The following is a 13118-nucleotide window of genomic DNA, read 5'->3' on the forward strand; positions in this document are numbered from 1 at the left end:
ATCAAGTTTAATCAAAAGTAATGAAGCCCACGCGCGTTAGTCAATTTTGTCGGTAGAAAGTTCTGGATGGATAATCTCAGCCCTACATCTGTATGCCTCATTTAGTGTTCCACCTACAAAAGTCTTTACATTAATTAAAAGCATGCCATGTGGGGGCAACTATCAAGTCGATCACATCGTAATGGTGTAAAATATCAATGGTCTCGATTTTAAGTAAATATCCGTTTGAATGACCCAAAAATTAGTTGGCCTTGACAGTGATTCGCCATCACTTGTTTCACAGAAAAACTAATGACAAATTCACCACATCTTAGGATGGATTCACCCCGTGTTTTAAAAAAATGGACTGTACAGTCCACACTATGGGTTGATCCAAACAGCTAACAAATGAAAGGTTTAGATATAATTCACATTGGTGAGATCCATTATACTTTTATTACTTGTGTATTTTCACGAAAACTCAAACATATATATATATATATATATATATATATATATATATATATATATATATATATATATATATATATATATATATTTGGATCTCTAATATGTAATATGCCTATTTTGTATAATATATTGAAAAGGGAAATGTTATTAGCACTACTGTATTTTGATGATGGCACTCTCACTTTATTAAAAGTACCGTATGGCCCGCACCATAGGATGATCCAACCGTCCATTAGATGAGCCACAGCCTAAATAGGTTGTGCCCCAAAAATCATTTCCATAGGTTGATCCTTACCCTCCGATCTGAATGATAGAGGGTTGACCGTAACCCTGTATACATCGGAGGGTTGAGATGAACCTATGGAAATGATTTTTGGGGCACAACCTATTTAGGCTGTGGCCCATCTAATGGACGGTTTGGATCATCCTATGGTACGGGCCATACCGTACTCTTAATAAAGAGATGAGTGCCATCATCAAAATACAGTCGTGCGGATAACATTTCCCATTGAAAAATATTAATTATTAAGTGGGGCGCATGTGTATTCCTTCTGCTAACATATACCGACTGCCAATACAATGCATCAAGAAGAGGGATTACAAATATTTGTGCTATTTCCAAATGAAGAAAATCCAAAAGAAGCAAAAACTTTTATCAAAAGTGAGCAGTAAGAACGAACCAATGGAGAAAATAATGAATGGAGAGAGAGAGAGAAGAAGCATCTACTTTAATCAAAGCTCCTGTAAGTCTGCAACAAAAGTAGTGAAGCCCACGCGGGTTAGTCAGATTTGTCGGTGGAAAGTTAAGTCTGGACAACGACAATCGGATAATTCAGCCCTTCATCTATGATGCCTCATTTATTGTTCCACCCAGAAAATTCTTTACATGAATTAAAAAGGGCACTGATATTCCCCCTGTAGGTAGGCCTGGCAAAATTAGCCGAACCGGGCCGAAACCGAACCGATAATTCGGTTTCGGTTTGGGTAAATCAAACTGATTCAAATTTCGGTTCGGTTTGGGTTCGGTTCGATTCGGTTTAGGTTTGAACCCTTGTCGAACCGAAACACTAAAAGTAGGGCCCACATTTTACATCTCATGTTTTCTATATGGTAGGGCCCAATATAAACCCATGCGTATGATGGGGCCCATCATTTTATACCATCAGTGGGCTCACCATTTCCACCAAAACCCATGTTTTCATAAGGTGATTACCATCCATGCCAACCAAATCCATTAATAGGGTGGGCCCTCCATTTTCACCTCATGTTTTTAATGGAAAGGGGCCAATTATTTTACACCCCGAAAGAAACCGAAACCGAAATTCTCAAATCAGTTCGGTTTGGTTCGGTTGGCCATTCAAAATTTCGGTTCGGTTCGGTTCGGTTTCGGTTTGGAGTGTAGGATGGTTCGGTTCGGTTCGGTTCGGTTTGGGGGTCAAACCGAGCCGAAACCGAACCATTGCCACCCCTACCTGTAGGCTATTTCCCCCCTTGACGGCTGGCTAACGTTAAACGTTAGGATTTAACGTATATGTCACTTTCCCACCATTTGACCTGTCTCTCTCTCCACACACCCAACAGGAACAGTTGGTGGGCCCAATTATCAGTCACTCCACCGACTGATAATTGCCCCCTGATTTGCCCTCAGAGATGCCCTCAAGCTAGTCAGTTCAAAAAGAGTCAATGGGTTGTAAAAAAGCCTAGCACAGAGCCTGATAAGGTGGGTTTTACTGCCCCATATCAAAGCAAGGCTCAACCTCAAATCAATGAGGATGCAGACTATGCTCAGTCTCGGATGAACATCAAAGAATCTTCTAAAGGAATAGATATTGGATCCGGATCTCTTCTATAAAGATCCTATAAAAATAAATTTTTGGCCCTTCAAGATTCAGACCTCACCCCTTCCAATAATGATCCCCCATCAGCTCCCCATTCCCCTGAAAGTCCTTGGAACATAGTTCAGAACAAGAAGGATAAAAAAGGAAAATCAGCTGCTTCCCTCATTCGGCCACCTTATCTTGCGTGCTGCCATCCATCTCTCCAAAATCAATTTCGATATCTTTCCCTGGAATCCGGGTCCCATTTCGTGGGCTCATTCCGGGAGGTTTGAAATCTTGAGATTTGGCTTGCTGTGTTGTTTCTGGTGCTGCTGGTATTTGGCTGCCTAGTCTATAGGCTGTGTTGTGTTCTTTTGGTCTCCTTATATCGTTGATGTTCGGTTTTTTCTATTTTGTTGTGTTGTATCTGCTTGTTTTGGTGTCCCATGGCCACCTTGTTTGGTCTTTTGTTTGCCTCCTCTACAGATGTGAGGGGGCTTGCTCTCCTGCTTCCATGTTGTATCTTTGTTGATTTTTTAATATATCTGGTAGAGGTCCGCCTAACCCCAGCTTGCCCATCAAAAGAAAAAAAAAGAAAAATGACTGTTGGTGGAATGGTGGGCCCATCTTTGAACAATGTAGGCCCCGCCCATACCACACCATAGGATAATCCAAACCGTCCATGTGATGGGCCATAAACCTAAATAGGTTGCGTCCCAAAATATCATTTCCATAGGCTGATCCTAGCCCTCCGATATGCAACCTCTATAGATTGTAGGGTTGTGATCATCCTATGGAAATGATTTTTGGGGCACAACCTATTTACATTGTGGCCCATCAAATGAATGGTTTGGGTCATTCTATAGAGTTGGTCGTAAAGTAACATTAAGGCCTGTCCACAACATAGGACGATCCAAGCCGTCCATGGTTTGGATAATCCTATGGAGTTGGTCGTACAGTAACATTAAGGCCCAATAGTAGGCCCCACTGATATTTTCTCAAATTGAAGCGTACCGTCCACAACATAGGATGATCCAAGCCGTCCATGGTTTGGATCATCCTATGGTGTGGTTCGTACAGTAACATTAAGGCCCAATTTAGGCCCCACCCATATTTTTGAAAATGAAGTGTACCGTCCAGACCATAGGATGATCCGAGCCTTCCATTTGATGGGTCATAACGTAAATGGGTTGTGCCCCCAAAAGGGTTGGCCCATCAAATGAATGGTTTGGATCATCCTGTGGTCGTACAGTAACATTAAGGCCATTCCACAACATAGGATGATCCAAGCCGTCTATGGTTTGGATAATCCTATAGATTTGGTCTTACACTAACATGAAGGCCCAATCGTAGGCCCCACCGATATTTTTCAAATTGAAGCGTACCGTCCACAACATAGGATGATCCAAGCCATCCATGGTTTGGATCATCCTATGGTGTGGTTCGTAACAATTTAGGCCCCATCCATATTTTTGAAAATGAAGTGTACCGTCCAGACCATAGGATGATCCGAGCCGTCCATTTGATGGACCACAATGTAAATAGGTTGTGCCCCAAAAATCATTTCTGTAGGAAGAGCACAACCCTACAATCTATAGAGGTTGCATAAGATGTAGTTTCTATTTAGATCGGAGGGCTAGGATTAGCCTATGGAAATAATATTTTGGAACGCAACCTATTTACATTTATGGCCCATCAAATGGACGGTTTGGATTATCCTATGGTGTGGTATGGGCGGGGCCTACGTTGTTCAAAGATGGGCCCACCATTCCACCAACAGTTTCTGTTGGGCCAACCAACTGTTCCTCCTGTGTGTGTGTGAGAGGAGAGAGAGAGAGAGAGAGGTCTCAAATGGTGGGAAAACTTTAGCCAGCCGTCGGGGGTCCCTTTTGATCACCAGGCACACCCCTGCCAGTGTATCGATGACTAAAGAGGGGATGTTGTACTTTTGTCAGAAGAATTCAATGCCTTTGCCCTTGATTGCCGAAAACACTGACAGGGGTGTTCCTGGTGATCAAAGGGGCGGATATATCACTTCCCTAATTAAAAGCATGCCATGTGAGGGCCGTGGGGCAATGATCATAGTGGATCACATCATAATGGTATTAAAGATCAACGGTCAATGATCATAGTGGATCACATCATAATGGTATTAAAGATCAACGGTCTGATTTTCGGTAAATATCCCGTTTGAAGGACCCAAAAATTAAATGTCATTGTTGGCCTTGACTGTGATTGGCCATCACTTTGTTTCAAAGAAAAACGAGTGATAAATTCACCACATTTTAGCATGTATTCACCCCGTATTTTTCAAAAATGGTCTGTACAGTCCACACTATAGGTAACCACCCATTTGATGGGCCACGATGTAAATAGGTTATGCTTGAAAAATCATTACCAAAGCATGATTCTAACCCTCAGATCTAGAGAAGGAATTACATTATGGAAACTTCAATAGATCGGACGGTTGGGATTATCTTCTGGAAATGATTTTTCGGGCAAAATATTAATTTGGATCTCTAATATGTAATATGACTAATTTGTATAATATATTGAAAAATATTAATTATTAAAGTGGGGAGCATGTGTATTCCCTCTACTAACATATACTGACTGCAAATACAATGCATCAAGAAAAGGGGATACAAATATTTATATTTGTATTAAGAAAATCCCAAGAACGAACGAATGGAGAAAATAATGAAGCGAGAGCACCAAGAGACAAGAAGCATACACTTTTATCAAAAGTGAGCACCGAGGCACATGGACGCGTCAATTTTATCAGTAGACTCGCGCATGGAAAGTAAGATCTGGACAACGACCTAACTCTGGCCAAATCAATTGAATAATCTCAGCCCTTGATCTATGATGTCTCATTTATTGTCCGCCTTGAAAAGTCTTTACTTTAAGCATGGGATGTTTCAACGATCTTGTGGATCGCATCAAAGATCAACAACAGTCTCGATTTTACATATATCCTTTTGAAAGACCCAAAATTTAACAGAGAAAAACTTTTGTAATAGAAGAAGAAGATTGGTGAGGTACAGCCAATGGAAGTGCCCTTTCAGGCTTTCATCTTATTTTTGCAAGGGTGTGAAGAAAATATAGTTGGCCCCACCTATTTGAATGACCTAAGACATTCATTTGTTGATCCTTGAAGTAGATTAGACAATTTCCCAAAAATCTTTTCAATAGGATGATATTAGCCTTCAAATATAATTGGTGTAAAATGGGGGTATCAATAGCTCAAAAAATGACAACTAGACCTGACAAAATCGACCAGTGCCCGCCCGCGGGTCGACCCAACCCACCCGCAAATTTGCGGGGACAGGTTGACATTTGAGTAACCAGCCAAATTGACCCCGCCACGGGATAATGATTCCTACTACTCTAGCAGAAACAAGGTTTCAGAGAATTACATGGTCTTCCGGAGCCGACCTTTTGTAAATGGAGATTTTATATGTATTTTGGTGAGAATTGCCAAAAACGTAGTGGAGCCTACCTTTTGGATGATCTAAGACGTTGCAGTAGATAAAACAATGTCCCAAAAATCATCTTCATAGAATGATCTTCACCCTTCAATATTTGGTCTAAAATGGGTGGTTTAGAAACAAAAAACAACATAAATCGAACGGCTAGAGAGACAACTTTTGAGGTACGACCTATCTACACAAGGACCGACAAATGAATGTTTTAGATAATCCCAATATGTAAGATCCATTATACTTTTTCTGCATGTGTATTCCCACAAAAACTCGAACCCATCTACATGTAGCTTCACTCATCCAACCCATTCATCCTATAGGACATCACATAGATTAGGTGTCCCTAACAAACCATAACCCATAACCCTAACTATAACGATAACCATAACTAGGGGTGTTCATTATTCGGTTTTAACCGAATAACCGAACCGAACCGAATTGATTCGGTCGGTTCGGTTTGGTTTTTTGCTAATTCTGTTCGGTTTCGGTTTTTATTTTTGGTTAGTTCGGTTATTCGGTTTTGGTTTCGGTTATCTAGGGAAAAAAATTCGGTTAACCAAATAACCGAAATTAACCAAAAATAAACATCATTTTTTTCAAAAAATGGTGTATGGGCATTCCGTAGGATGATCCAAACCGTCCATTTGATTGATCACAACTTCAATAGGTTGTGCCGAAAAAGCCGTTTCGATAGATTGATCATAGCCCTCCGATCAAACCGTCCAAATAGATTTGTTTTGTCTTTTTATCACTATTCGGTTATAGCCGAATAAACAAATTTTTAATCGGTTCGGTTTCGGTTTCCGAAATTTGATAACCAAAATTATTTTGGTTATCAAATTTCGGTTATTTCGGTTCGGTTATAACCGATTGAACACCCCTACCATAACCCAAATAGTTAGTAGCCATCCATTTGAAAACCTCAACTAATCATAGCCATAACCATAACCCATAACCCTAACCCTAACCATAACCATAACCCAAAACCCTAACCCTAACCATAACCATAATCCTACCTATAATCTACAAAACTAATGGGGTGGATGACTTAACCAATTATGGCACATAGGGTATTTAGAGGGCTGCTCACCTTGCGCGATACCTCGGAAACCTTTTCCAGTTTATATTTTTTGTCGCTGTTTTTTGTATAAAATATTTAGGGAAATGATATTTTCCCCTCTATAAAATGATCCCCGCTCCTAACGTTATTTGTTAAGTTTTAAAGGCAAGGAAAAACCGTTAAATGGGGTGAATTTATCCTCAGGCAGTGAACCATTCTCACAGAAACCATTAGAGGGATATCATTTCTCAATATTAAATATTAAAAAATGGGTAAATCCAGGGATCATCGCATTTCGCAAAATCTGTTGAAAAGTGGGTCTCCGTGGCTGCTCTTACATGCAACAACCGGCCGCAAATGCTTGTCTTCGATGATCCATAGCAAATCCCTTAAAAAATATGTACATCACCACCGCGCATTACCCTTCGTTTCTTTTTATTCACTATAGTAACAATGAATGCCAGGCTTGGATAAGAGAGAGAAAGAGAGATAGAAGAGAGGTGCACGGAGGCATTGCGGTGGACAAAGGTAGAACATTGGGTGACGACAATGACAATCAAGAATTGCTAGAGGCATTGTGAGATCATTAACCTACATTAGTTAGATGGATCCATCGCTAGGCAAGCTGTATGTGGTGCACCAATGGAGGACTTTGACACTTTGCCATTAGAGAAAGAGGTTGAGGCTAGTTGTCGGCCCCTTAAAATGTTGGTACACACATTGGCTTCTGGTGGTACCTTGCAGCCTTGCCAATTTTCACTTGGAACATCGAGGTGGGAAGAAGACCATGGAACTAAGGCTTTGGCATGGTCTAGAGCATAGGCGGGGGCTATGCACAGCTTGAACGGGTAAGCATTAGTGGGAACCTAACTCAAGTGTGAATGGGCACTAGTTGGGCTCTTGATTGGTATGAGCACTGGATCATTGGGCACTGGATCGGTGGGCACAGGATCAGTGGACACTGGATCGGTGTGGGCACTAGATTGGTGGGCACTGGATCATTGAGCACTGGCTAATTGGCACTAGCTATTGGGCACTGGATAGTGGGCACTGGTTGGTGGGTGGGAAACGGATAGGCAAAACCAAGGCACTAGTGTGCATGTGACATTTGGCAAGCACATAGGAGTGTTTGCAAATGGAGGCAATGGTTAGAATTCAAACCAAGGCATGCTTGGTCGTGTTCAAAGGACAAGGAAGTCAAAGCAAAAGCAACTGGTGGGCGGTTTTGGCATGGGCTTGCACACATGGCAGCAAGGCATTGGCTTGCACTTGCACATTGGGAAGACCACTTGAGGCAATCATGGCTGGATGGTTAGACAATTGTTATGCCACATGTTAATTTGTCATTTGTAAGTGCTTAGGCACAGGGATTGGGAAAATTCAAATCTAAAGGATATTTGAATTTGTAGTCTTGGCATAGGCAAAAACGCCCAAGAGAGTTGTATTGTGGGTTTTGGGAGAAAACCTTTGTAAGCTTGTATGCCTTGGCTTGGGGGAGAGAGATCCCAAGTGCAGTAGCAATATAGTGCCTTAGTTGGGTCCGTGGAGTAGGCAAGTGTTGGCCGAACCACGTTAAATTGTTCCTTTGTGTTGTTGTGAGTGTTCTTGATTTGTTGCGTGATCTTTGTGCGTGCAAACTTGGTTGGCTGACTAGCGTAGTACTAGGTCATCAGGGACAACCCCTTTATCAAAGAAATTTTGATTTTTGAAGAGTTGCACCATGACACTAGCCTACATGATCATTTTGATTTTTAAAGAGTTGCACCGTGACACTAGCCTACTAGCCTACATGATCATATCAACAAGCTACAGGTTTATAAGCCTATGGAGATTGAAAATTTGTTGAAAACGATTGAGAAAGTCGATGAACACCAAATCTTTATGAAAGACGCATTGTTAGCTGCATTTGAGGTAGGAGAAGAAAAGGATAGTCATGGAGAAGAAGATGTTGGTGTAAGTGACATTGTACTAGCTGAGCTTCTCGCTGCCTTGCTCCTTATTATCAGAAGGTTGGATGAGGACCTCTTTGAAAATAAAGCAGAGATTTTAAAGCTTTTCATGTTGCGACATGATATATGGAAGGGAAAAGGAGCAGGAGTGCAATGCTGCACAATTGATACAAAAAGACATCCATGATTTTTTGAGTTAGAAACATGCGTACTCAATATACACACCATCCAATGCTATCAGAACTTTAGTGGCATAAAATACGATTGCTAGCTTGCGATATGTGAATTCTGTTGCTTATTCCTATTTCCCTTTTCTCTATCTTCTTATATATATATATATATATATATATATATATATATATATATATATAGAGAGAGAGAGAGAGAGAGAGAGAGAGAGAAAACGGTTCCTACACACGTGTAGATAAGTTATCTACACACTAGCTTAAAATACAGTGGGGGCCACATTATTTGGGTGATCCAAACCATTCATTTTTAAGGCCCTCACATAGATAGGGTGTCCACAAAAAATCAGATCCAGAGGATCATCCTAACCATTCGAACTGTGGAGGCAAAAGTTAGACTAATTTGTGAAGGTTTAAAAACATCCATTTTACCTCCACAAATCGTAGGGTTGGGATGATCCTATGGATCTGATTTTTTGTAGACACCCTATCTATGTGAGGGCCTTTAAAATGGATGGCTTGGATCACCCAAACAATGTGGGCCCCCACTGTATTTTAAGCTAGTGTGTAGAGAACTCTCTACACATATGTGTAGGAACCGTTTTCTCATCTATATATATAGAGGAAAAGGATTGTACGCTCGACCGTACCTAAAGTTAGGTACGGTAGAGTGCCAAATCACATGGGTCCCACATTTTTGGTGAGCATCTAAACCATTCATTTGCAAGGCCCCATCATAGATATGGTGCATACCAAAAATCAGCTCCATAGGATCATCCTAACCCATCCATTTGTGGAGGCCAAAATGGACAGACAGTGTTTGTCCACAAATCTGCGCATTTTGCCCTCCAGTTTTGGAGGGGTTAGGATGATTCAATGGTGCTGATTTTTGGTATGCACCCTATCTATGATGGGGCCTTGCAAATGAATGGTTTAGATGCCCACCAAAAATGGGAGATCTATGTGATTTGGCACTCTACCGTACCTAACTGTAGGTACGGTCGAGCGTACAATCCTTTTCCTCATATATATATATATATATATATATATATATATATATATATATATATATATTGTACCCATATGTAGAATTGGAACAAAACTTTGGTTCCTCAACGTTGACGAGGAGTCTTCTGCGCAATTCAACGTGGCCCACTAAGACTCTGCCACGTTGAGGACTCTTTACACTGAGAAAAAAACTTAAACTTTTATGAGGAGAATCGTACCCATAAACCCATTTCACGCACCGAACAAGTTAGATGAAAAAACTAACTTTTTAATAAATTGAAGGGTGCACTTGCAAAAACAAGCTACATAGGCTCCCCTAGTGGACCTAAGCTTATGTTTTGGATGCACAATTAAAATGATTCGTGCATCATCTTATATAAACAGTGATTACCGTCTTTGAAAAACAAAATATCATCTTATATTAGCAGCAAGGTTTTTGAAACTAAATCTAATTATCTGTATATGATATAATTAGGCTGCTGCTATTGGCACTACAACGTTTTAATATTGGGGCGAACTCACCATGTCTTTTCATTTTTAATTTGCTTCCAAGAGCTTTTTGGAAATTGTCCTTAACATTTGATAGATGGTTAAATAAAATACGGCAGGGTTACGATTGTCCTAAAAAAAGTTAGTCTATTTTTTCCAAATGTGATGGCGGCATGAAAAGGGTCTCGGGGTACAATTGTCCTCATGAAAGTTTAAGTTTTTTTTTTTTTTCATGCATTAAAAGGGTATAGGGAAAAGATTGTCCTCACGAAAGTCAAGTTTTTTTTTTAGTCTGAATAGTCCTCAACGTGGCAGACTCTTAGTCAGCCAAGAATTGCGTAGGAGTCTCCTCCTTAACGTTGAGGAGCCAAGTTTTGTTCGTAGAATGAAATGTATAGTAAAACATAGGGGTGTAAGTTTGGCCCTGTCAGCCTTGACCCGCCCTGAGTCCGGACAGGATCTGGGTTGGATTTTCCAACCCTGAGGGTTGATCAGGGTTCATTTTTTAGGCCCTGACTCAGGGTCGGGTCGGGTTCAAGGTTAATACCTTGGGTCAGCTCGACTCTGTCCGACCCTAAGTTTTCTATTATAGAATTGAATCATCCATGCATGTTTCTTTTGCTAATGTTTTCTATTATCTTGGATTGATGTTTCTTTAGATTATTATTAATTATCTATGTTGCCCGTCATGTTGTTGAATTGATATTATCTTATTTTGTTCCTATTGATAGTAGTAAAACTGCACGTGCAACCTTTTAGCAGTTTTACCAGATAAATATGACCAATAAAAATAGCAACTTGGGCCCTATTCGTCTAAGATTATTTCAACCTTGACAAAGATCTCAAATATCCAAGACAAAACTTAGTCAATTGATCACAGTTTTTCCCTTGTTTTTCTATTTCATAATTTTACCACTGCTTTCTAGAGTTTTTGTGTTTTTCTTCCCTTCTAGTTTCATGTTTTTACTGAATAATATATGTTCTGAGAAGAAAAGCAAGGCTTCAAATTTTAGGGGCTCCTTCTTTTAGGTTTTTAGCATCTTAATAAATAATGGGATTTGTATGGATTTTAGGAATTCTGTTCCCTGATCTTAATTGTTATGTTCTTATTTTCCGTAGTCCGAGAGCAATTTATCTAATTTCTTTCCTTCTTTTGTTTTTAATTGACTCTTTGTTCCTTATTTTCATCCTTTCTGATGAATGAGTAGTAGACATTTAGGTTTTTTTTTTCTTGTTCCCTAATAATTAGATATGCATTTTTTGTTCCCTATCACGTAATATTACTCTGCCTAAGGATTAATGTTTATACGTTTTTTGCTAGGCTGGGTCTCTCTAAAATTTGTGGAGGCATCCTGTTGATGAATGAATACTTAATGTTTTTTCTTATATTTATTTTCCTTTTATTTTCCTTTGATGGACGAATACTTATTACTACAAGCCACAGGTTTTACCACCTGTAATCTCTTCCTGCGGACACCTTTGACATATATCACTGCTACGAGAAAAAAAGTGTTTCCCTTTCAATAAAACCCTTTAAATGATGCACGTTGTTCGATTATGTTGGTTAGCTAAACCAACAACAATGGAGAAGAAGACATTTTTGGTCATGGTCAAGTACATGAGGTGTTGGTTTGCTAATCTATAGACTCCTTTCCGTATGTTTTTTATTTGGTTGTCTGTTAAATGGTGATACTCAAGGTTCGTTTTGCATAACCACGGCAAATGGAAAATTGCCAAAATATTTGTAAAGCTGTTGATATTTTATTAGATTGTAGTAAAACCACTATAGGTCATATACTATGCTCAAAATAAACGAATCAAACACCAATCACTTATATTAACACCATGGTTCTGTTTAAACTCTAAAACAATATGATTAGTCAACAAATTCTAAATTCTTTTTTTACTTTCTTCAATAAAACCTATGAGTTGAGTCTCTCTCTCTCTCTCTCTCTATATATATATATATATATATATATATATATATAGTGAAGTAAAAATATAGCCAACTGTAAATTTTTTAATGCAAAGTAGCTACCCTAAGTTCTGTAAAAGAAATGTCCTATTATGCACATTTGAGAAGGAGCTACCCTAAATTAAGGAGCTGTCATAAGCCAGTATTGTGATTGTGAGGATCTCTCAACTCTCACATTCCTTTCCACTAGTCTTACATGTAAACTGCAATAGTGTTTACATGCTTGCAACTCATCACAATATATGTGGGTTGGGATTTGCTAGGGACCATCGCAGAAAGACATTTCGTGGCCGGCTATTTTATTTGAGAGCAGCTGCACAACAGATTTCTAAGCACAACCAAAGACTAGGTGACTGAAGGATTTGGTAGTTTTAATTGCACTAGTGAATAATTGCAATTGATATTGTCTTGAGTGATTGTTGTCATACACCTAATTGAATGTTGCTAGTATGAAGATAAGTGGTGTTTGTTTTGCATTTAACTAATTGTCTGACACTTGTAGTCTCATATTTAATTTCTTATGTATGTTAAGCATTAACGACTCACAAGGAAAAAAACTCACCATAAAAAAACTCTTTCCTAGGTGCCACTTTCTGGCTACTAACATGTGTGACATGGATTTGATCAAATCTTTTGATCTGAGTGATGTCCAGCCCATTACTGTTGAACCCATCTTGATCGGACAATACTAATCTGTTGG

Source organism: Tasmannia lanceolata, unplaced genomic scaffold, assembly GCF_043159265.1.
Source record: "Tasmannia lanceolata isolate RefF3 unplaced genomic scaffold, GAP_Taslan_0.1 ptg000006l, whole genome shotgun sequence".
NCBI classification, from domain to species: domain Eukaryota; kingdom Viridiplantae; phylum Streptophyta; class Magnoliopsida; order Canellales; family Winteraceae; genus Tasmannia; species Tasmannia lanceolata.